At 33.0% G+C, this 23,681-nt stretch overlaps 1 long non-coding RNA gene across 7 annotated transcripts in view; it reads right to left on the bottom strand.

Moving 5' to 3' along the window:
* Positions 1 to 23,681, bottom strand: part of LOC135323329 (uncharacterized) — a 430,798-nt gene that overhangs the window by 5,760 nt on the left and 401,357 nt on the right. For 5 of the 7 annotated variants that reach the window (XR_010384767.1, XR_010384770.1, XR_010384765.1 and 2 more), the window contains 3 exons: positions 7,632 to 7,683; positions 4,547 to 4,594; positions 2,148 to 2,283 (listed from right to left, as the gene is read on the bottom strand). This is a non-coding gene — a long non-coding RNA (uncharacterized LOC135323329). The other 2 variants (XR_010384769.1, XR_010384773.1) reach the window with 2 other exon arrangements.

The raw sequence follows: 23,681 nt of genomic DNA, 5'->3' as shown, positions 1-23,681 counted from the left end.
TACTTTGGGACGTTATAACAATATTAATTCTTCCAGCCCATGAGCATAATATGTCTTTCCATTTTTTTTTTAGTCTCCTTCAAATTTATTTCATCAAGATCTTAGTTTTCAGAGTACAGGTCTTCCACCTCCTTGGCTAAATTTATTCCTAGACATTCTATTATTTTCCATACAATTTTAAATGGAATCATTTTGTTAATTTCTCTTTCGGAATGTTTGTCATTAGTGCATAGACATGCAACAAATTTCTGTATATTAATTTGTATCCTGTAACTTCACTGAATTGGTTTATTAGTTCTAACAAGTTTTTGGTGGAGGCTTTAGGGTTTTCTATATACAGTATCATGCCATTTGCAAATAGTGACTTCTTCCTTTCCAGTTTTGATGCTTTTTTTCTTGCTTAATGGCTCCAGCTATCATTTCCAGTACTATGTTGAATAAAATGGTGAGTGAGCATCCTTGTCTTGTTTCTCATCTTGGAGAAAAAACTTTCAGCTTTTCACTGTTGAGTATAATATTAGCTATGGATTTGTCATATATGGCCTTTATAATATTGAGTACATTCCCTGTATAACTCATAGGTGGTTTTATCATAAATAGATGTTGAATATTATCAAGTGACTTTTAGGCATCTCTTGATATGAGCATATGGCTTTATCCTTTGTTTTGTTAATGTGGTGCATTACAGTGATTGAGGTACGGATGCTGAACCATAGTTGCATCCCTGGAATAAATCCTACTATATTATGGTGTAAAAACCTTCAATGGATTATTGAATTTGGTTACTAATATTTTGTTGAGAATTTTTGCATTATGTTCATCAGGGAATTTTGGCCTGTAATTTTCTTTTTGTGTAGTTTCTTAGTCCGGTTTTGGTGATGCTGGTCTTGTAAAATGAGTTTGGAAGTGTGCTCTCCTTTTCACTATTTTGTAACAGTTTGAGAAGTATAGTTATTAAATCTTCTCTGTTTAGTTGAATTCACTAGTGAATCAGTCTGGTCCTGGATCTTTGTTTTGAGTTTTATGATTACTGATTCAATCTTGTTCTTAGTAAGTAGTATCTTCAGATTTTCCATTTCTTTATGATTCAGCCTTGGAAATTTGTCTGTTTCTAGATGTTTCTCCAATTCTCCTAGGTTGTCAAATTTGTTGGATTATTATGTTTACAGTACTCTCTTGTGATCCATATTGTTTTTATTAGTGTTATAGTGTCCTTTGATTTTAATCAATAATAATTTAAACTGTTTAAAACAGTAATTAAAAATAACAACTATCTACTGTTTAAGAAACAGACACAGTAATATTAGCAAAATAGTATGAATAGAGATAGTTTTGCTGGCTGTACAATGAATAAAAACAAGTATGGTGACAAAATCAGGTAGTGTGGATTACACTTGGAATAGTAAAATAAAAAAATAGAATATGTGTGATTTTCATCTGCACAGATGAATTCAACAACTGAAGCAGGGTGTTAATTTATCCAATAAAACTTGCATCAACTATTTTGTGCCTTACTAGGGACTGCAAAGATGAATGCTATGTAAACCCATTTCTCATGCAAAGGAACATATACTTTATTGTAGCATATCCTTAAAATGTGTGTATAATTAGTAAAGGGAAAAAGTATTTTCTAAATCGAAACATGTATTTTATGGCAAGTCCATTTTACTTTGACATTTTAGACTCTTCTTCCCATCTCCCTCTAAAAGAATATGTAAAGTATTTGAAAATAGTAAATTGTATGTTGTCCTTCAAAGGTGTAAAAAACATGTTTCCAAAGGAATTACTACTGCAAATAATCTCAAAATTTTAAGGGAAAAGTATTCTGAAACAATATTTAATATGAGTCTAATTTGGTTCAAAATTAAAATGCATATGTATGTGTGTGTGCATGTGGAAACAAAAATTTGAGTGTATATTTACCATAAATTGTTATTTTTCAAATGTGTTACTTCTGGTTAATAGTCTCTGATTCTCTCTTACATTCTGATTTTTAGTGGTGACTTTACATATATGTAATATAAAATACATTTTATATCACTTATATACATATAATATTTTATAATATGTGTATATATAAAATATATATAATGAATATACAGTTGAAACATGAAAATCACAGGTTTGAACCATGCAGGTCAACTTACACATGGATGTTTTTCAATAAATGCAGTAATACAAAATTCACTGTTGATTGAATCTGAGGATGTGGAAGAAAGGCTGACTGTGGAGCCTGAGCATCTGCAGGTTTTGGTATCCGTGTCAGATCCTGGAACCAGTATGCTGTAGATAGGGAGGGATGGCTTTATACAGATTTTCCACAGCACAGGGGTTGGCACTCTTAATTCCTGTGTTGTTCCAGGGTCAGCTGTATATTATTATCTTAAAAGCAGTCAAATTAAATGTTAGAAATAAAAAGTACTTTCCAGAATATAGAAGGACAAACATTGTAAGGTATATTAAATAAATTTAAATTCTCTGCTGAGGGGTAGAAGCAGTCAGTCATTGAAATGATACAACAGTTGTAATATCAAAGTAGCTATCAATGCCTACAGATCAGGTCCAAGGCAGAAAGTGAAGAATTAAATATAGACAGAATACAGTTAAAGAAAATAGAAAAAACTATCTATTTTCAAAGGAACCATACCTGTAAAATTGTAAGAGAAAAACCTCAATAAAATCTGGTAAATATTTCTCAAATATTTCAAATAGCTTATCTAGAGTCATAAAATACACTTTGTGCATCACTACATTTTAAAACATGACATCACAGCCAGTTTTTCAGAAATGTTGGGAATCTGACACATTTATATGCTATGCGGAGATCTATGAAAAGTGAAATTTTAGTCAATCAGCCAGATGCTTAGTCTGCATGATGCCAAATTGCCACCTGCTTAAAAACAGTTGCATGATTAACTGTATTTTTTATTTTATCCACATGTTTGGAAAAATGTAGGACAACCATTATTTTATATAATGTATTACCTAAAAGCATTTAATGGTACTCCATATTTGAGAGCAGAGAAATTTTTTTATATTTCATAAAAGTAACACTTTGAAGAACAGAACAGAAACACAAAAAATGGACTGCATGTAATAAATGTCCACATCATAGTGAATCTTGCACTTTTTATTACTTCTAGAAAATATTTTTAGACTCAGTCTTTCACCTATCTGTTACTATGTTTCTTTGATTATAAAAGGTCTGAAGGAGAATATTTAACTTCAATTTTCTAAGTACAGAAGCTGCTTTGCAATGCTATTTCCAGAAATTTGGTAAATTAACTTGGTAATTTGTGTCTTTGTACATACACACACACACACACACATATATTTGTGTATATATAATATATATTATATATACTTTATATAACATACATTATAAATTTCATTTACATTAAATATTAGGAAATTAAATGAATATTTTTAACACATTTAATTAGCCCTATAACTATCACACTACTGTGGCTATTTAAGGTTAGGTATTTAATATATACCATAAGCATAATTTGTATGCTTTATAGAAATAACAAATAAATTATATACTGACAATAAACTAAGAACAACTTATCCTTGAGGGTAAATTGTGCATAGGCTTTTAAAATAGACATATATAAAAATAGGATTGAGAAAGTAGCCAAGTTGAGTTAGTTTGAAAGATTTTTAACATTTTCATCATGAGTGTATAGTTAAATAAATACAGGTTTTTTACATTTTCTCTTTTACTGCACATCACAATATTCAATTTACTGTGCACAATAATTACTGAAGTTTTTCTGCTTGACATGTATTACGCATGAATTTATGAATTCTGTATGAATGTTGTTATGTGTCAACTTCTTCAACATTAAACATTTTAATTATCTAGAACATTTTATTATTAAAACAAAGCATAGTCTGAGTTTTTGTTTTTCCCTCAGTTGTCTCATGGGCAAATGTGGCTTTAGTTACATAAGTGGGGCATTCAAAAGCCTTGAATACAAAATTTAAAACATTAAAAAGAATTTCAAATTTTAAAATGATTGGGTTCTTACAGATAAAACATGAATTAAAACTGCTTTTAACAGTTACATTGTTATTTAGATGTAGATTTTATATATACTTGCTCACAGTTCTTAAAAAATTATAAATCTAAAATATTGGCTTTATTTACCCCAAATTTTGGAACTTTCTGAAGCTATAGTCTGATATTCAAAACTTTCCCAGACTCTTTTTAATCTTGTTCACCAATCCATTCCTTAATTTCCTCTTCAGAACAGTTTTCTTCCCACATTGTTTATAATTCTCCTTGTACTGTCGTCTAGCTAATAGCTCAATAATGACTTTCATTGGGTTATGATAGCTGAGTATGCTAACTTACTCTACTCAAATTCTAGCAACACTCCCTCCTCTAGTCTAAGCCTCCCTACCACAGAAAATTTTAAATCAAGGATGTTTGATAACTATGACATAAGACATTTTTATGAAAAAAAAAAACAAATATTTTTGGTTTTCAAAAGAAAAAAATGGCATAAGATATTTAGTGAGAGGCATTATAAGTACATACCTCAAATGTTTCCTCCTAGTCTATTAAGGTGCGTCAAATAATTTCTACCTGGAGGGAAAAGTGAAGAAGACGCTGGCATCATTCTATAGAGAGACTATAGAAAGAGAACAAAGAATATCGTATGCAAATATTTCTACTTACGTGTCTTTCTGTGTCTGTGTATATGTTTATATATATAGGCTTATTATTTATATAGGCTTATTATTTAATCTGGGCAAACTGTTTCCATATCTTCTAAAACTTTTGATTTTATAAGAGATTTAGTGTCTAATCCCTCTCACAGTTCATAATTATAATTTATGCTTATAAGATACTTTGCTAATTTTTAGAATCACTGTACCCTAAAAATGTGATTGATTCTAAGCACATTCTTTTGACACGAAAGCCCTTAATTTTTAAATAACTTTTGGTTCAATACAGTTTTTGAGACCAGTTCTTTAACTTTTCTGGGTAATATTTTCTCTTCTAGAAGAAAATAAACAATTGGTAGGAACTTAATTCATTATGGGATTTGGAATTAGATACTGAGTATATTTTGGCTTAACATAACACAGAAACCAAGGAGTTGCATACAAGTCCCACTATCATCTTTAGCAGAAGTAAACCTATATTAATATTAAAAATTTATAGAATAAAAATGATTTCTCTTAAACTGTACAATTGAGTAAAGTTAAATTAGTACTTTGTGACATAATCTGATTATATGTTTTCATTTCTTATAGTTCTATAATTGTGCAATGAGAGAACTTTCAGATGAATAGATTTGGGAATAAACAGATGACTCAGAATATAACCTGAATCTGAAAGGACTTGGAAGAGGCAAACTAACAGAAGGCCTGAACCTCAGAAATAAGAATACGCATCTTGCTTATTCAGACATTGTGACCCTCAATACAAACCTGTTAGATTTCCTAGGAAGATCAAGAAAATAATTCTCAGTGTCTGTCCAAGTGCAGCTAGATCTTTGGCCAAACAATACATGCATTAATATCTCAGTGGAACCCAGACAAATTTTTCCTGAGGAACAATGCCCAGGTTCTGAGAATCTTTGAACTATGTACTGAGTTTGGAAGTTTAGAGTATTGAGGACTGATGGCATTTCTTCTTTTATTATTGTCCCCTACACCCAACATTCCTTGACCTTTGCATTCAATAGAACTTATGGCGTCGAATCACACAGAGAAAAGAGAACCAGTCTCTCTGAAGATAAATTAACTTTGTGGAAGCCAACTTAAAAATAACAATACTTTGCCTATTTTCTGAGAATTTTTGACTGCTTTTATATATATATTTTATATATATATTTGTAGCTCATGCTAACTTAGCTGTACATTTATCTTGCAAAATAGCCATTTACTAGTGTTTTTTTAAGTCACTTTTCAATTTGCATTATTTCCTTCATACCACTTATTCCATGTTTGACTTAATGTACCAGAACTTTGCCTATAAGGCCACCCCAGGAGACATTAACTCTGAGTGCTGTGTGACACATATTATCTATACTCCTAAGAAATTCACCTGCCGATTATCGATGCCAAAAAAGCATCGTACAGAGGCTCCTAAGGGTGAATTCAAACACTGTCTATATGAAAATAATGAGAGAAGAGTTACTGAATCCAGTTTTCGTGGTAGGTAATATTAGTAATCCTTTCAAAATCTGTGTACAAAATTACATGAGTTTTCTGAAAAATAATGCAGGGAAATAAGGTTTATTATAGAAAAAACTGGGTAATTCTGTGCCTGTGTACTTCTATATATGAGTAAGAATAAGGGAATCTATATGAATGTATGCTTATTAGATATGTAGATATATGTTGATATATGTTGTTATTTATCATCTGACATCAACAATTTAAAACTAAGATCTTAATTATTTAATACATTTTTCTGATTCTCACAAAAAAATTCATATATATGCTAAGAAAACAAGAAAATTACTGAATGACATTAAATATAATATTCTAAACTCTTAATGACCAATAAAGGGTCAACTAAATCTACACAAAGTAAGTATTTCTTATTCTCTTTGCTTTTCCCCCACCTCTTCCCCTACATCCCCTTTGTCCATATTTCTTACAGTTTTTCTTTGTCCTCATCTTTTCTCTTCCTCTCATTCACCCTCCTCCATGGCTACTTTTTTCTTCCCCACATTTTCCCTCCTTGCCTGCTATCATTATCGTGATCATCATCTTCATAACAATTTACCTATAAGACCTCACATAATTAAACAGCGTGCTACACCATTCAGGGATCATTTCACCATATTAATTATGTCTTATTTCTTGTGGTTATTGATTTTGATTCCATAACAGAAGACCTCATAAGCTTCTGGTGTATATTTCTAGTTATGGTCCCCGGAGTAGAGATGGTAAATTTGTTGTTAGTATTGATTTAAGACATATCTCTGCTGGTTCTAATTTCCTCTGGGAGAGGTATTTTAATTTCTTTTTCCTTGTTCAGTTAATTATCATATTAATAGAAAATAATTAAACACCTGTAGAACATTTACTAGTGAAAAATATGACTGTGATAGACAAAGATTTCAAAGAAAATATACAAAATGCAGATATTTATGCTTTTTAATCTCCCAAATCTCTGCATATACTCTATATTGATAGTCTGCTTTATAATTGGTTGAATTAAAAACAATCAAAAATACTTTCAATCCAAAATAAAATTAAGCAACTGTGTAAAACTCGAAAGCATTCTTGGTATTATCTTCTCATTTTATGAATATCAGTGCCTATAATTTGTCTAGAGAAACTTTATTGATTCTGTAACCTAAAAATCATGCAAAACATGTTAAATTTTTTCAAGTAGCAAATAACATGAATATCTACTTCCTTGACAAATTTCTACCAGATGCTTTTAGTCATCTTATTTTTAAGCACATTTTACTACTATTCAACAACAACAAAAAAGAATCAAGAAGTATTTAATAAATGCCTGCCATACACAAGACACTCTGTTCCCTGTCCTTCAATAAAGCCAGCATCTAAAGTGTATCTCGATATACACATTTTTCCATAGAGACACATTGTGAAGAGAAAAATATTTAAAACAAATAAACCTAGAAAATACTTACTTCGCTTGCGTCAGCAGTTGAATGATCAAGCCCTTCTCTGTCACTTCAGATCCTGTAAACAGAATTGGCTTCAGATATTCTCTGGTAATGTGAATATTTGCCTTTCCCACCCCACCTCTCCATGTATTATGTAGAGGTAACCCTATGTGACAAGTGATAATGTAGGTTCCTATAAAGAAAAGACATCAGGCATTATGAGAGTTGTGACAGTCTGGAGGCACTTCTGCCAATACAACTTCATTTTATTTTATACCTTCTCTAATTGGAATTTTCTTACTTTTAACTAGGGGGCTCAATAATAGCACCAAAGAATGTCTTCTTTTACTTAGAATATGAATGAATATCCAAGGATGAACATTTTTGTGTAAATAATTTATCAAGCTTTCTAGAAAAAAATCAGAAAGAGGGTAAGGAAATTGGGGCAAAGCTCAATAACAGGTGAAGTCCTTTGTAAGGCAACTTTAGTTCCATCCTGCAGGCTATCTCTGAAAACAGTGTGAGTATGTACCAATACAGAGTGTCTCTGACAAGAGAGAGAGGAAAGGGAGCATTTATATTTCTATTCCCACACATCAGTCAAACAATGACTTACTAAAGGGGATGCTGGCTTTTTCTGGTAGATCAGGTAAAACATAATCTGGCAGCCTTAAAGGCAAGACCTTTGATAAGAAGATGCAGTTGTGACTATTAGGAGTGAAAGCTCACCAGTAGCTCTTGTACATTGAAATAGTGGGGAAAAAAAAATCAGAAGAGATATGCTTGGACCAGAGTGAGATTCAATTTTTGTAAAAGAAGCAGTAAAATTTCAAGTTTTAAATTCTATGAAGTTTGTTTTAGTCAAAAAACAAATGTCAATTGTAAAAGTATATTAAATTAGAATAAATTTCCCCCCTTTAAAATGTATATTTTTATAAATTTGGCCAATTATATATGGTCATTAGTCCATTAATCATGATGAACATTTCCAACCAACTGAAGTGTGTCCCGGGTCTCTTTTGCAGTCCATCTCCTCTGGCCTCTATCTTCCACCAGTGGGAACCACTGATCTCCCATGGCTTTTCCATTTCTGTAGTTTCATATAAATGCTATCATAATGTTTACTCTTTTGTGTTTGACTTCTTAAACATAGCATGCTCTTGAAATTCATCCATGTTTTTGATGTTTAAATATGTTGGGGTTTTTTTTTTTCTGAGTAATATTCTGTGATACTGGGATATAATTTGTTTACTTATAACAAGTTGATGATGGCTGTATCATTGTGCATTTCAATCAGAAATCTCTGAGACTTCCAATTGCTCCACATCCTTGCCAACAGTGGGTTACTGTCAGGCATTTTGATTTTTACCAAGTCTAGTAATTATGTAGTGTTATCTCATTATAGTCTTAATTTGCGTTTTCTGGGTGATTAACATAGAGCACATTTTCATCTGCCTGTTGGCCATCCATCAGACTTCTTTTGTGAATGGTCTATTCCAAATTGCTTGCCCTTATTGGGGAGGAAATGTAATTTTTTTTTCTATTAAAATATTTAATTGTTCATCATTATCTAAAAAGACTATCTTTTCTTCATTGAACTAACTTGGCACCATAGAGAATAAATTCACCCTTTAAGTTTGTGTTGATTTCTTCATGCTCTATCCTCTTTTATTGACCTATGTATCTATCATTATCACTATGCACACTGTCTATGGGGAATGTTTCATTTTCAAAGGTTTCTGCTGTTTTTGAGTGTTTGTAAAAGACAATTCTGTTGAAAAGTTGTTCAGATATTCTGTATGCTTACTGATTTTTTGAATTCTTTTTCTGACAATTATTGATAATTGGAATGTTAGAATCTCCAATAATAACTGTCTATTTCCAGTTTAGCTTTGTCAGTTTTTACTTACTTATCTTAGAGCTCTATTCTTAGGCTTTTTAGGATTGTTATGCCTTCTTGATGATTTTACTATTTCCTAGGAAATATATATCTCAGTCTGTTTTAATTGTCCTTATTATTACCCCATGTCTTTTATCTGACAATAATGTAATCAATAATATATACAACAATAATAATAATAACATAAACCTGGTAACCTTCTATCACTACTTGCTGGTTAATTATTTCTTATCTTTTTACTGTATCATTATCTGATTTTATATTTAAGATTCAATTATTATAAACAGCACATAGGTCACCCTTGTTTTTGAATCCAAATGGAAAATTTCTGCATCTTATAGAAATACATGGTCCATTTAATTTTAAAATAATTATTGATATCATTATACTTATACCATTTTTTGTATGTGTCTCATTTGTCATTTCTTATTTATTTCCATTTCTACTTCCTTTAGTATTAAATTTATTTTTATTTTTTATTGAAGTATAGTTGATGTATACTATTAGTTTTTCATCTCCAACATCATAATTCAGTATTTTTATAGGTTATACTCTGAAGTTGTTAGAAATTAATGGTAACATTTCCCTATGCTATACAATATATCCTGTTTCTTACTTATTTTATATATAGTATTTTGTATCTTTTCATCCCCTACCTTTCCCCCATTCCCTCTCCCTAATGATAATCAATAGTTTGTTCTCTATATCTGTGAGTCTGCTTCTGTTTTGTTATATTCATTTGTTTGTTTTATTTTTAGATTCCACATATAAGTGATAGCATATAGTATTTGTCTTTGTCTGAAATATTTCACTAAGCATGATACACTCTAGGTCCATCTATGTTGTGGCAAATGGCAAATTTCAGTCATTTTATGGCGGAGTAATATTCCATTGTATATGTAAACCACTTCTAAATCCATTTATCAGCTGATGGACACTTAGGTTGCTTCCATATATTGGGTATTGTAAATCATGCTTCTATGAACATTGAGGTGTATGAATCTTTTCAAATAAGTATTTTGTATTTTCTGGACATTTACCCAGGGACTGGAATTGCTGAATCATATGATAGTTCTATTTTTAGTTTTTTGAGAAATTTCCATACTGTTTTCCATAGTCATTACACCAATTAACTTTCCCAGCAATGGAGTACTAGGGTTCTCTTTTCTCTGCATTTGCCAAAAAATTTTTTTTTTCTTGAAGACTATGTAATTATAGCCATTGTGACAGGTATGAGGTGATATCTCATTGTGGTTCTGATTTGCTTTTCTCTAATGATTATGGATGTTGAGCATCTCTTCACATGCCTTTTGGGATATCTTTGGAAAAATGACTATTCAAGTCTTCTGCCCATTTTTTAATTGAGTTTCTTGGTTTTTTGTTATAGAGTTGTGTGAGCTGTTTATATATTTTGAATATTAACCCCTTTTCAGTCATATAATTTGCAAATATTTTCTCTCATTCAGCACATTTTCATTTTGATGATCATTTCAAAATGATGATTTCTTTTCCTATGAAAAGGTTTTTAAGTTTACTTAGATCGCATTTGATTATTTTTGCTTTTATTTTACCTTAGGAGATAGATACAAGAAAATATTGCTATGACTTATGTCAGAGTGTTCTGTCTTTGTTTTCTGCTAGGGGTTTTATGTACTGAAAATGTAAGTTTCCAGTCTTGCACTTAGGTCTCTAATCCATGTTGAGTTTATTTTTGTACAGTGTGTGAGAAAATTTTCTAATTTCATTTTGCTAGATGTAGCTGTCCAGTCTGTCCAGCACCACTTACTGAAGAGACAGTATTCTCCATTGTATGTACTTACATCCTTTGTTGTAGTTTAATTGACCATAGCTGTGTAGGTTTGTTTCTGGGCTCTCTATTCCATTGATGCATATGTCTCTTTTTGTACCAGGATAATGCTATTTTGATTACTGTAGATGTGTAGTATACCCTGAATTCAGGGAACATGAAAACAATAGCTTTGCTTTTTTGTCTCAAGATTACTTTGGCAATTCAGAGTCTTTTGAGGTTCCATATAAATTTTAGGATTATTTCTTCCAGTTCTGTGAAAAAAGCCCATGGCAATTTTGATAGGGATTGCATTCAATCTGTAGATTGTGTTGGGTAATATGGATATTTTAACTATTTAGTTTTCCAATCCTAGACTATGGGGTATCTTCCCATTTCTTTGTTATCATCTTTTTTTTTAAACATTTTTTATTGAGCTATAGTCATTTTACAATATTGTGTCAAATTGCAGTGTAGAGCACAATTTTTCAGTTATACGTGAACATACATACATTCATTGTCACATTCTCTTTCGCTGTGAGCCACCACAAGATCCTGTATATATTTCCCTGTGCTACACAGTACAATCTTGTTTATCTATTCTACATTTTGAAATCCCAGTCTGTCCCTTCCCACCCCCCGTCCCCCTGGCAACCACAAGATTGTATTCTATGTCTGAGTCTGTCTCTGTTTTGTATTTATGTTGTTTTTGTTTTTGTTTTTGTTTTTAGATTCCACATATGAGCGATCTCATATGGTATTTTTCTCTTTAATTTCCTTCATCAGTTTTATATAGTTTTCAGAGTACAGGTCTTTTACCTCCTTGTTTAAGGTTAATCCTAAGTATTTTATTCTTTTTGATGCAATTTTAAATGGGATTTTTTTTTTTTTTTGCTTTCTCTTTCTGTTTATTAGAGAAACAGATTTCTGTATCCTGCAACTTTACTGGTTAATTTATTAGTTCTAATAGTATTTTGGTGGAGATGTTAGAATTATATACATATCTTTTATCATGTCATCTGCAAATAGTGACAGTTTGACTTTGTCCCTTCCAATTTGGATGACTTTTTCTTTTTTTGCTGCTTAGTGTGGCTAAGACTTCCATTAGTACATTAATAGAAGTGGTGAGAGTGGGCATCCTTGTCTTGTCCCTGATTTTAGAGTAAAGGCGTTCAGCTTTTTACCATTGAGAATTATGTTGACTGTGATTTTGTTATAAATGGCCTTTATTAAAGATATGTTCCCTCTTTACCAACTTTGATGAGATTTCTTATCATGAATGGATGTTGAATTTTGTCAAACGTTTTTTCTGTGTCTTGTGAGATGATCATGGAGTTTTTAGCCTATTTTTTGTTAATATGGTGTATCACATTAATTGATTTGTTGATATTGTACCATCCTTGCATCCATGGAATAATTCCCACTTGATCATGATGTATGATCCTTTTGGTATATTTTTGAATTTGGTTGGCTAACATTTTGTTGAGAATTTTTGTATCTATATTCATCAGACTTATTGGCCTGTAATTTGCTTTTTTTTTTTTTTTTTTTTTAAGTGTCTTTGGTTTTGGTATCAGGGTAATTGTGGCCTCATAGAATGGATTTAGGAGTGTCCCCTTCTCTTTAATTTTTTGGAGTAGTTTGAAGATAGGTATTAGTTCTTTATATGTTTGGTAAAACTTCCCTGTGAAGCCACCCAGTTTTGAATTTTTGTTTGCCAGAAGTTTTTTCACTACAAATTCAATTTCACTCCTAGTGATCATCCTATTCATATTGTCATGGCAGCCTTGGCCCTGGGCCAGATTGCTTCTTATGTGCTACCTTCGTAAGTGCCAGTAATGGCTGCCTCATCTCACCCAGATACCACTCTAGGTCTGAGCCACCTTTGTCCCTCAAAACTAAACTCTCCCCTCGGCAGCTCTCTCCCTAGTGTGGAGCTGCAGTGCGGAGCAGGAAGGGCTAGTTGAGGCATTCAGCATGGGCTGTGGTAGCCTTGGCTACAGTTAGAGCCTGGAAAATCTTCTGAATGTGCTGCCAGTAATGGCTGTCCCCACCCTGCTCACATACTGTTCTGGGTCTGGATCATTTTCATCCCTCCCAGCTTAGCTCTCCCCTTGACCACAGCAGCCCTTGCCCCAATGTGGAGCTATGTCAAGAAGCAAGCGGGTCTAGCTCAGGCACTCAGCTCAGGTTGGGGCATGAACTAGGGCAGTAGCAGGAAATTGGTCATAGTCCCGTGCAGTTTCAAGCTGCCCTCTTTGCCCTGGTTGGCAGTAAACAGGCATGTGCACCCTCCTCACAGGTGAAGTCCAGACTTCTCACAGCCTCCATGTTAGTTCCTAACTAACCAAGGAGATTTGTCTTTCCAGTGTTAGACCCCAGGCTGGGACACCCAATATATGGCTTGAATCACTCACTTCCCAGAAAGGATCTCTGCCCCTGTAATCACCTCCCATTCTGAGTCCCCTCCCAGGGGCTCACGTCTCAACCTGATAGCTTCTCTTCCCTTTCTACTCAATTCCACGTGGAACTTTCTTACAGCCTTGATTTTACAAGAGTCTTTCTGACAAGAGTAAAATCTGACTCTTGATTTTACAAGAGTCTTCAGTTTGTTTTCAGTGAGAGTTGCTCCATATGTAAGCACATTTTTGATGTCTTCATGAGGGAAGGTGAGTTTTGTGTCCTACTACTCCACCATATTGATAGCTCCTCTCTAGTTGAATTTATTTTAAATATTCTATTTAATCTCTTATTAGTTTTACCACTTTGTTTAGGTACTAGGTCTAGGAATTACTGTCTACATCAGATTAATGTTACATTCCTCATATGTAATATAAAAATTTCCAAGTTTATACATCCATTTTCCCCTCTCTTCTTTATAGACTAGCATATGTTTTATTTCTACATATATGAAAGCCCATACTCAATATATTGCTATTATTTTTGCTTCAAGAGGTCAGTAAGTCATGTTCATTTTTTTCTATATCCAAATTTGTTTATGGTATTCCCATCTGCATTTTAAAACCTCCTTCAATGTGTTTTGTATTCCAGGTGTCTTGTTAAAAATTTTTATCAGTTATTTTTTTCTCTACAAAGACCTTTATATTCCTTTAATTTCTGAAGAACATTTTACTGAATGAGGAAACCTACCTAACAGTCCTCTCTCACTTCCTTTGACTCATAACATTGTCTTCTGGCTTGCATTGCTTCTGTTAGGAAGTCAGTGATATTCCTTATTTTTGTTTCTAGTTTTATAATGTGTTCTTTTTTCCTTGACTGTTTTTAATATTTTCTATTATTAATATTTGTCCATAATTTGACTATAATCTTCCTATACATTTTTACTCTCTTTTCTTATTCTGATTGGAGTTTGTTGAGCTACTGAATACACTAGGTTTATGGATTTTTGTCCATTATTTTAATATTTTTTCTGTCCTAATATTCTTCCCTATTCACCTGGGAATGTAATTTCAAATATGATAGAGTTCTTGATGCTGCCTAAATACAGTGATGTATTATTTTTTTAAGCCTTTATTCCTATTTTATTTGGGCAATTTTTGCTTCCAGGGATTTTAAGATTGGTTTTTATTTTTGTCAATTCTCTTAAGAAGGTAATCTTTTCAAAACATTTTTCTGTTTGTGAGACTTACTTGAATATATTTTCAGACCAATAATTTATAATTGAATCTTATTTTAAACATTTTCTTTTCTTTTTGTATTGAAATTACTCATTTGCCTTTAAATCCTTAAACATTGTTATAAAAGGTATTTTAAAATCTGTGTCAGCAAAATCCATCATGCTCATTCATCTGAGTCTGTGGCTGTTGACCGGCTCTTCTGTTATATTGAAATTCAGTAATTTGCTGTTTTGTAGGACATCGCACATTGTTAGAGTATTAATGTTTGGACTGTATTGTCTTATAAAAGGGAGATGTTTTATTTGGGTAGGCAGTTAATTAACTTGCAGGTGAGCTTAATTGTTTTGAGCTTCTTTTTATATTTTGCTGAAATAGATCTAGTGTTAATTTTACTTTCAGGGCTATATAAGCCTTCTTTTTTTACCCTATAGCTTTTCTTTTCCAATTTTATCAAGAAATAATTAACATATATCACTGTATAATGTTAAGGCATACAGCATGTTGGTTTGATTTACATGTATTTGAAATGATTACAAGGGTTCATCTAACATTCATAATGTCAGATAAAAGAAAGAAAGAAAAAAGAAAAATGAATTTTTATCCTTGTGATAAAAAACTTTTATTATTAACTGTCTTAACAGTTTCCCTAAATATCATACAGTAGTGTTAACTATAGTCATCATGTTGTATATTACATCCCTCGTACTTGTTTCTCTTATAACTGGAAGTTTGTACATTTTTAACAACTTCAGCCGGTTCCCCCTCCTCACAACCTCCACTTCTGGTAACCACAAGTCTTATCTCCTTTTTTACAAGGTTTTTAAAATTTTTGATTCCATGTATAAATGAAATCACACAGCATTTATCTTTCCCCACCTCATTTACTTAGTATAATGCCTTGAAGTTCCATTATTGTCACAAAATGTAATATCTCCTCAATTATTAAGACTGAATTACATTGTGTATAAATACCACAACTTCTCTATACATTCATCAATCAGTGGGCACTTAGGTTGTGTCCATGTATTGGCTTTTATAAATAATGCTACTATGAACATGGGGTGCATGTATCTTTTCAAGTTAGTTTTTTCATTTCATTTGGTTATATTACCAAGTGGAATTGCTGGATCATATGGTAGCGTATTTTTAAGTTTTTGACTATTCTCCATACTGTTTTCAATTATTGTTGTAGCAGTGGGTATTTCCCTTTTCTCTACATCCATGCTGGCATTTGTTATCCTTTTATGACAGCTATTCTAACAGGAGTTTTAATTATCCTTTCCCTAATGAATAGTGATATTGAGCATCTTTTCATGTACCTGTTGGCCTTTTGTATATCTTCTTTGGAAAAATGTCTATTCAGGTCCTTTCCCCATTTAAAAAATTGGGTTATTTATTTATTTTGCTATTGGGTTGTATGAGTTCTTTGTATATTTTGGATATACATTTTGCAGTTATTTTTGTCGTATTCTGTAGGTTTTCTGTTCACTTTGTTGATGATTTCTTTTGCTGTGCAGAAGCTTTCCAGTTTGATTAAGTCCTACTTGATTATCATTGACTTCCTACTTGTACTTTAGATGTCATATCCAAAAAATCATTACCAAGACCCATGTCAAGGAGCTTTATTCCTATGTATCCTTCTAGGAAATTCATGGCTTTGAGTCTTACATTTAAGTGTTTAAATTATTTCATGTTAATATTTGTGAGTGGTGAAAGATAGGAATCCAGTAATCATTTTTTCATATGCGAATATCCAATAATCCTAACACCATTCACTGAAGAGCCATTGAGTATTGTTGGCTATAGTGTTAAATATTAGTTGACTGTAGTTGCTTGGGTTTATTTCTGGAATAAAATATTTTGATGGTTTTGATGACTATAGATTTACAGTATAGCTTTATATCAGAAAGTATAATTCTGCTTTGTTCTCTTCTTTCTCAAGGCTTCTTTGGATATTCAGGGTCTTTTCTGGTCCAATATGAATTTTAGAAGTGTTTTTCCTACTACTACTATAAAAAATGCCATTGGAATTTTGATAGAGATTGCATTGAGTCTATGGATGGCTATTGCCAGTATTGACATTTTACCAATATTACTTTGTCTAATCCATCAACGTGAGGTACCTTATCATCATTTACTTGAGTCTTTGATTTATTTCATCAATGTCTTATAATTTTCATTGCACAGATCTTTCACATCCATGGTTAAATTTATGTCTAGTATTTTACTGTTTTTGATGTTACTGCAGATGGGATCATTTTCCTTATTTCTTTTCAGAAAACTCATTGTTAATGTGTAGAAACACTATTGATTTTTTTATGTTAATTTTGGATGCTGCAGCTTTACTGATTTCATTGATTAGATCTAACAGTTTTGGGGCTGAGTCTTTAGAATTTTCTATATAAAATTATGTCACTTGCAAATAAAGACAATTTTACTCTTCCTTTCTAATTCTGATTCCTTTTGTTTCTTTTTCTTGCCTGATTGCTCTAGATAGCACTTCCCATAGTATGTTGAATAGAAGTAGTGAGAGAGTGGGCACCCTTGTCTTGTTCCTGATCATGGAGGAAAAGCTTTCACCATTTCACCCCTGAGTATGATGTCATTTGTGGGCTTGTCATATATATCCTTTATTATGCTGATATATGTCCCATCTATGCCTAATTTTTAAGAATTTTTTTTTATCAAGAATGGATACCAATGAATTTTGATAGAATTTTATCAGTGAATTTTGTCAAATGCTTTTTCTGTATCTATTGAGATGATCATATGATTCTTTCTATTAAAGTGATGTAACACATTGATTTACATATGCTGAACCACCCTTGCATCCAAATGATAAGTCCCACTTGATTATAGTGAATGATCCTTTTAATGTGTTGCTGAATTCAGTTTGGTAGTATTTTATTGAGAATTTTTGCATCTATACTCAGCAGGGATATATGCCCATAGTTTTTGTATCTAGCAGTGTCCTTTTCTGTTTTGGGATAGGAGTAATGTGGGCTTAGAAAAATGAGTCTGGGAGCACTCCTCTCATCTTTTACTTTTGGGAAGAGTTTGACAAAAATTAGTGTTGATTCTTCTTTGATGTTTGGTAAAATTCATCAGTGAAGCCATCTATGGTCCTGGGCTTTTATTCATTTGGAAATTTTCAATTACTGATTTAATATCCTTTCTAGTAATTGGTCTATTCAGATTTTATGTTTCTTCTGGACTCAGTCCAGATAAGTTCTATGTTTCTAAGAATTATTCCATTTTCTATGTAGTCCACTTTGTTAGCATAAGTTGTTCATAGGACCTCTTATGATTCTTTGAATTTTTGTGGTATCAGTTGTAATGTCTCCTTTTTCATTTACAATATTGTTTATTTGGATCCTTTTTCCTCGATTACCCTAGTTAAGGGTTTATTGATTTTGTTTATCTTTTCACAGAAGCGATTTTTAGTTTAATTTTTTTTCTATTGCTTTTCTGTTATTTCATTTATTTCTGCTCTAATCTTTATTATTTCCTCCCTTCTGCTAATTTTTGACTTAGTTTGTTCTTTTTCTAGTTCCTTAAGGCATAGAGTTAGACTGCTTATTTGGGATCTTCTTTGTTTATTAGTTTAGGCATTTATTGCCGTGAACTTCCTTATTAGAACTGCTTTTGCTTTATCCCACAAATTCTCGTGTATTGTATTTCCTTTTTTATTTATTACAAAATTTTTTCTTTCCCCTTTAATTTTTTCTTTTATCCATTGATTTTCAGAAGAATGTTGTTTAATATCTATGTGTTTTCTAGTTTTTCTGACATTATTGATTTCTAGCTTCATGTCATTGTGGTCAGAAAAGATACTTCATATGATTTCAATGTTCTTGAATTTACTAATAATTGTTTTGTGGCTTAACGCATGGTCCATGGTAGAAAATGTTCCATGTGAGCTTAAGAAAAAATGTGTTTCTGTTGTTGTTATATAGAACATTCTGTTTATGTGTGTCATTCTGACCTACAGTGTTGTTCAAATACACTGTTTCCTTATTGATGCTCTGTCTGGATTATCAATCCATTGTTGAGAATGTTATTAAAGTCCCCAACTATTACTGTATTACTGTCTATTTTTCCTAAAGCTCTGTTAGTTTTTACTTTCTACATTTAAGTGCTCTGATGTTGGGTACATAAATATTTATAAATTGTTATATGACTTTTTGATGGGTTGACCCCCTTACTTTTTTGTCTTTTTTACCAGTATTAAAGTCTATTTTGTCTGCTCTAAGTATAACTACTCCTGCTTTCTTTTTGGTAGCAAATTGCTTGAAATGACATATTCATTTCTTTACTCTCAGTCTATGTGTGTATGTGTGTTGTTATTAAGGCTAAAGTGAGTCTCTTGTAGGCAGCATAGCTTTGGATCTAGGTTTTTTGTTTTTCTCTTAAATCCATTCAGCCATTTTATGTCTTTTAATTGAAGAATTTAATCCAGTTATGTTTAAAGTAGTTAATTATAGGCAAGGGCTTACTAGTAACATTTTTGTTAATAGTTTTCTGGTTGTTTTATAGATCAGTGTTTATTTTTCCCTGTCCTGCTATACTTTTTGTGTGTTTTGTTGTCTTTTGGGGTCAATGTGCTTTGACTTTTTTATCATGTTCTTTTGTATAACTGCTGTAGGTTTTTCACTTGACATTACCATGAAGCTTAAACAAAATATCTTAAAATTATAGCACCCTATTTTAAGCTGACAACTTAATTTCAATAGAATTCTTAAACTTTAGGCTTTTACTTCTCCTCCTCACAATTTAGGTCATTGCCATTAAAATTTACATATTTTTATATTGTGTAATAAGATTATTGCAATTATGACTATTTTACTGTACTTTTTAAAACTTTTAATCTAGAGTTAGTTGTAAAGTGAATTCTGCACCACCATCACCAAATTACATAATCCAAATTTGACTATATATCTACCATTATTATTGAATTTTACACTGCCTTTTTAATTTTTGTAATATTAATTAGCATCCTACTACTTCCTGTGAAATACCTTCTTTAGTATATCTTGTAAAGCAGGTCTAGTGGTAATCATCTCCTTCAACATTTGTTAGTTCAGAAAAGTCTTTATTCCTCCTCTGTTTCTGAGAGACATCTTTGCTATGTATAATACTTATGTTTGTTATTTTTTCTTTCAATATTTTGAATACGTGTTCCCATTCTTTCTTGACCTGGTATGTTTCTGTTGAGAAATCTGCCCATAGTCTCATGGGTACTCTCATGTATGTAACTTTTCTTTTCCCTTGCTGCTTTTAAAAATCTTCCTTTGTCTGTGTCTTTTGACAGTTTAATTAAGCAGTCATCCCATGGGGAAATTTGTTTAAGGACCCCCTGAAGATACCAAAATTTGCAGATACTCAAGTCCCATATATGAAATGGCATAGTAAAATCAGTCTTTCATTTTCTTGGATGTGGAACCTGGAGATATGGAGGCCAAATTCAACCTATTTGGTGTCCTTTCGGCTTCATCGATATGGGTGTCCATTTCTCTTCCCAGATTCAGGAAGATGTCCCATTATTTCTTTGAATGTACTTTCTGCCTCTTCTTCCTTCTCTTCTCCTCCTGGAATTCCCATAATGTTCTTTTCATTGTGTCCTGTAAGTCTTGTAGGCTTTCTTCACTCTTTTTCATTTATGTTTTCTTTTTGCTCCTTTGACTAGATAATTTCTAACATATTCTCCTCCAGGTTGCTGCTACTTCTACATGGTTGAATTTGCTTTGGAAACTATTGAATTCTTTAGTTCAGTTACTGTATTTTTCAACTCTAGGATTTCTGGGTTTTTTGATGGTTTCTATTGCTTTGTCAAATATCTCACTTTATTCATATATTGTTTTCCTATTTTTATTTAGTTTTCTGTGTTCTTGTAGTTCACTAAACTTCTTTAAGAGAATTTTCTAAATTCTTTGACAGTTTATAGATCTCCATTTTTTTAAGATCAGTTATTAGATTTTTACTAGTTTTCATGAAACTTGATTCCTTACATTTTTATCTGGGCATTTGTTTCTCTTCCAGGCTTTATAGGCTTAGTTTGTCAAACAGATCTTCCCCAGTCTGCTAGGTTTGGATTTTTGGGTGTGTCTGCTGGTAAATGTCCTTGGGCAGGTGGGGCCTACTATTGTAGTCTCTTTTGGGTGAGGCTCCTAAGGCAACTGTTTTGAGGTTGGATCCCTACACGAATGTATAGGATATGCTCCACAGTTGTCTGTATCCTCTGTTAAGGCTTACTGGATGGTTAGGACTGGCTACTATATTCACTAGTAGATGGGACTATGACTTAGCTTTCCTGTGCTGGTGGGGCAGCAGGACATGACCAGGGCCTCTATGGGTCATTATTTGAGGATCCAAATCAGATAAGACTGTGCAATGAATTCCACCAGTTTTGCTCTGCAGATGAGGGAAGCCATGGGCTGCACTTTCTGCTCAAGTGCCACTGTAAGCAGGGCTGTTGGATGGGCTGCACAGCTTCCTGTATGCTCTGCTTAGGTTCTGTGGTCAAGTCGGTCTGGGGCTTTATTCTGTTGTAAGTGTGGCTACAAATTGTTTCCCTGCCTGAGTACAGTGGGGAGAAGCAGCTCTAAAGCCTGTTAAACTCTTTGCTTATTGTCCTAACTCAAGTCGGCCCACACCCCAAATTCCCTGACCAAACAGGTCCACTGCTCTGAAAACTGTCAACTCTGCCAGTTCACCTGTTACCTTGAGAGCCACTGGGTTTCACAGCTTCCAGGTGTTCTTGCTGGCATTCTTGGTCAGGTGGGGCCAGGAACCACAGCAGGTTGGGTTATGTCGGAGCTCCCTTGAGTGGGCAAGAAGGGGAGGGTATATTCCAGGCAACTCTACTCCCAACAGGCTTTCCACTTGGGAGGGGTAAGGAACTACCCTCCTGCCCTTGTTTAGCAGAGGAACTCTCCACACCAGATAATGGCTTTTCTCTGTGGGTGATCAGCACTGCCCACCACTTCCAGTCTTGAGACTTGCTGGGCTACACATCTTCCAGGTGTTCTCATAGCTCCTCTGGTCAAATACGGCGCAGAGACATTCTGTGCAGCAGGTTGGGCTGTGACTCATCTCCTTGCCTGGGTTGAGCAAGCCAGGCTCTAGGGATGGCAGAACTTGTTTGAGGATCCAATTAGGCAGATTGATACCCTGCCAAGTTCCCTGGTCAGAGTGTGCCCCTGCCTTGGTTCTGCAAAGAAGCAAAGCAGCTGGTTGGGATTACTACGTGGGCACTGCAAGTATGAACTCAGTCTGCCAAGATACATGTGCTGGTTGCTCTTAATTAGTCATTAGTTGTTTTGTGACCAGGAGCAAAGTCAGGGATAACCCTGTCCTGCCATCTTGGTGATGTCACGCCTCAAGTCTTATTCTTAATTCAATTTTTTTCTGAGAGTTCGCAGAATGTCTGGTGTGATAAGATCTATGCCTTTTGGCTCGTGGGAATTTGAACATCTTGCAGCTCTGTCTAAACCCAACAACTGTGTAGCTCACAGATGTCCAATAGCTTTTCTTTCTAAGTTAGTTTTCTTTCCTTTCCTTACCTTTCTTTTTCTCCTTTATTTCTTTCTTTCTTTTTTTTTTTTTTTTTCCATTGGTTTTGAAGTAGTTGGCTTTGCAGAGTCTCCTGTACCTTCTCAGCTTAGTGTGTTGCTAGACAGGACAAATTCTATGCATATCCTAGAGCTTCTTTACTTTATAATTCCTTCTCCAGTTGTTTGCCACATAAGGTCCAGATGCCTTAACTTGGGCATTGATCTCTGTGGCTTCAGCTCAGTGTGATTCCCTGCTTTGTCTGGATTTGCTGCACTCCAGAAAGTGTCTCTAGGCATAAAGCTGAAGTTATAGAGCCATCTGACAGTCTTTCTTTCTCTCAGTGAGAGAATGCATGCTTTGTCTGTCATGTAATATTTGAAAATAGTTATTACAGTTATTTGTTAGGAAAGGCTAGTTTTGCCCTTTTAATCAGATATGGATGTCCCTATATTTTTAAGGTGAGTTTTTTTAACCAATTATTTTGACAGAATAGGCAGGTTTTCTTAGTTTTTGAACGGTATTTTTTTTTTAATATATAAGCATTCTTGGAAAATATCCTTTATAATTAATGACAATTTCCAATAAGGAAAAAAGAATATATCTCCTGATAATATAATTAGGTTTCATAGTGTAATGCCATCACTGAAAAAATAAATAAAACTTTCTGAATACTGTTTATGTCATTTCTCATTAATGTAGTATTCCAATAATCACACTTACTAGACTTTTCACATTAAGTATATTGGTAAAAATTAGTGCTCTGTCCTTTATTTGGATACTTATTTCTAGGAGTAAAGTAATCATGAATAGCTAAACTTTACAAAATAGGTTATTGAGTATATCCACGTATTGGTAAGAAATAGTGAGTAGTTGCCTAAATCTGAAAGCTGTATATCCAATTTCTATGTACTCACAACATGTTTCATGAACTAGTTAAAAAAAAGTAAACAAAAAAACAAAACAAACCGAAAAAATAAAAACAAAACAAAACAACCCATAGAGATATTGTAATGGTTAATTTTCTGGGTCTAATTGGCCAAAGAAACCAGATATTTGGTCAAATACCAGTCAGATGTTGCTATGAAGGTATTTTATAGATGATACAAACATTTAATTTCCTAGACTTTGAGTAAAGCATATTACTCCCCAAAGGATGGGCGGGCCTCAATCAGTTGAAGGTCTTAACAATAAAAGGC

The sequence above is a fragment of the Camelus dromedarius genome, chromosome 2 (genome assembly GCF_036321535.1).
Source record: "Camelus dromedarius isolate mCamDro1 chromosome 2, mCamDro1.pat, whole genome shotgun sequence".
Classification (NCBI taxonomy): domain Eukaryota; kingdom Metazoa; phylum Chordata; class Mammalia; order Artiodactyla; family Camelidae; genus Camelus; species Camelus dromedarius.
Note: the sequence above shows the minus strand (reverse complement) of the source record. Positions and strands in the feature narration are given on the sequence as shown.